This window comes from Tasmannia lanceolata, unplaced genomic scaffold (genome assembly GCF_043159265.1).
Source record: "Tasmannia lanceolata isolate RefF3 unplaced genomic scaffold, GAP_Taslan_0.1 ptg000036l, whole genome shotgun sequence".
In the NCBI taxonomy this organism is placed as follows: Eukaryota; Viridiplantae; Streptophyta; class Magnoliopsida; order Canellales; family Winteraceae; genus Tasmannia; species Tasmannia lanceolata.
Window position 1 is genome coordinate 315001 of NW_027518713.1, and position 2500 is coordinate 317500.

Sequence of the window (2500 nt, forward strand, 5' to 3'; positions counted from 1 at the left end):
CATGGCTCGCTTGGCCTTGGCTTGCCAGTCCCCGACAGGAGCAATCGCGCATTTTCTTTGCAACCGACCATCAATGCTGCCCAACGGCGCCAGCACGAGCAAAATCATCAGCGGTGCGGTGGCCTTGCACGGCCTTTTATCTTTGGAACCAACCATCAGTGCCACGGGAAGTGCCGGAGTCCCGGCATCCGCGGTGCCAAGTCATTGCGCCCTTGGTCTCTGCAGCGGGGCATGCCGGGCACTCCCAACCATTGCAAGCAAGCAAGCAAGCAAGAAAGAAAGTAAGTAAGTATTACATATAGGGGCGGGACATGCGGGGAGTTCTGCGAAACGTGCACTACGGGGCACACGCGTACCTACCGGGGCATACCGACCCCTATTGGGGCACACGTGTGCATATCGGGGCATACCGGGCCTATCAGGGCACACGCGTACATACCGGGGCATACCGAGCCCTACTGGGGCACACGTGCGCATATCGGGGCGTACCAAGCCTATCGGGGCATTCGCATGTATCCCAAGGCATACCGAGTCTATCCGGGCATACGCGTTCATACCGGGGCGTAACGGGCCTATCGGGGCATACTTGGGCATATCCGGGCAAAAAATGCCCAAAACTTGCGCAACCTTGGCAACCGTGGTCCATTCCTCACTATATGCCATGGCCTTGTGCCCATGGTCTTCACAAGACAGCATCCAAGGCGCCTGAAAGGCCAAGGGAGCCCAACCCAGCAATGCCCAGCCAAGGCCAGGCATTCCAGTGCCTGCCCGGGCAAAAACGCCCAAAGCATGCCCCATTCCTTAGCCTATCCAGGCAAAAACGCCCAAAACCAGCCCATTCCAGTGCCTATCCGGGCAAAAACGCCCAAAGCATGCCCATTCCTTAGCCTGTCCAGGCAAAAACGCCCAAAACCAGCACATTCCAGTGCCTATCCGGGCAAAAACGCCCTAAACCTGCGCATTCCAGCGCCCCGCAGCATGCCACCCTCCTATAGGGTTTGCGCAACCAACCCGCCTAACCACCAGTGGCAACCAAAGGTGCTGTTAGCGACGACTTCTGAAGACGCAACGAGACGCGACGGGTTTGCGCCCAGACGCGACGAGACGATGCGGGATCTGCGCCCAACCATGCCTACACCCGCCGACTTGTTGCGGGAGCTGCTTGCCCAAGCATGCCTAGCGTGCAAGGCCTGCGTGCCCAAGGTCTGTGTGCAAGGCTAGTGCCCAAGGCTAGTGCGCAAGGCTAGTGCCCAAGGCTAGTGAGCAAGGCCTGGGTGCAAGGCTAGTGTGCAAGGCTTGTATGCAAGGCTAGTGTGCAAGGCTGCTGTGCAAGGCTTGTGGGCAAGGCTGGTGCGCAAGGCTAGTGCCCAAGGGTTGTGTGCAAGGCTAGTGCCCAAGGCTACTGCGCAAGGCTCGTGCCCAAGGCTAGTTCGCAAGGCTTGTGTGCAAGGCTAGTGCGATGGGCCAGTGCCCAAGGCTTGTGAGCAAGGCTTGTATGCATGGCTTGTGCGCAAGGCTTGTGTCCAAGGCTTTTGTGCAAGGCTCGTGCGCAAGGCTAGTGTGCAAGGCTTGTGCGCATTGGCAGGTAGCCCACCACCATGCACGATCCAAATGCCACTCACGCGACAACACGGTGCCAAGCCGGGCATGGTGTGCACTCAAAACCAATCAACGGACAGAGGTCATGCGTCATGGGGGGGATCTAGCAAGGCCATGGGGAAGGTCATGGAGGACCTTGGAAGCAAGCGCAAGACGAGAGCGAATCGAACAAGGGGCCAGGACGGGGCCTTGTGCCCATGGTCTTCGCAAGACTGCGTCCAAGGCGCCCGAAAGCCCAAGGGAACCCAAACCCGGCCGACACTTGCAATCGCACATGCTCTCTGCAACACACCATCAATGCCGCCCAACGGGGCCAGCACGAGCAGTCATCCGCGGTCCCCTGGCCCTGCGCACGTTTGTCTTTGAAACCGAGCATCAATGCCACAGAAAGTGCCGGGGCGCCAGCTGGAGCCATCATCCGCGTTGCCATGGCTCGCTTGGCCTTGGCTTGCCAGGCCCCGACACGAGCAATCGCGCATTTTCTTTGCAACCGACCATCAATGCCGCCCAACGGGGCCAGCACGAGCAGTCATCCGCGGTCCCCTGGCCCTGCGCACGTTTGTCTTTGAAACCGAGCATCAATGCCACAGAAAAGTGCCGGGGCGCCAGCTGGAGCCATCATCCGCGTTGCCATGGCTCGCTTGGCCTTGGCTTGCCAGTCCCCGACACGAGCAATCGCGCATTTTCTTTGCAACCGACCATCAATGCCGCCCAACGAGGCCAGCACGAGCAGTCATCCGCGGTCCCCTGGCCCTGCGCACGTTTGTCTTTGAAACCGAGCATCAATGCCACAGAAAGTGCCGGGGCGCCAGCTGGAGCCATCATCCGACGTGCCATGGCTTTGGTCCCATGGTCTTCGCAACCGAGCATTCGTGACACCCGACGGGGCCAGGACACCAAC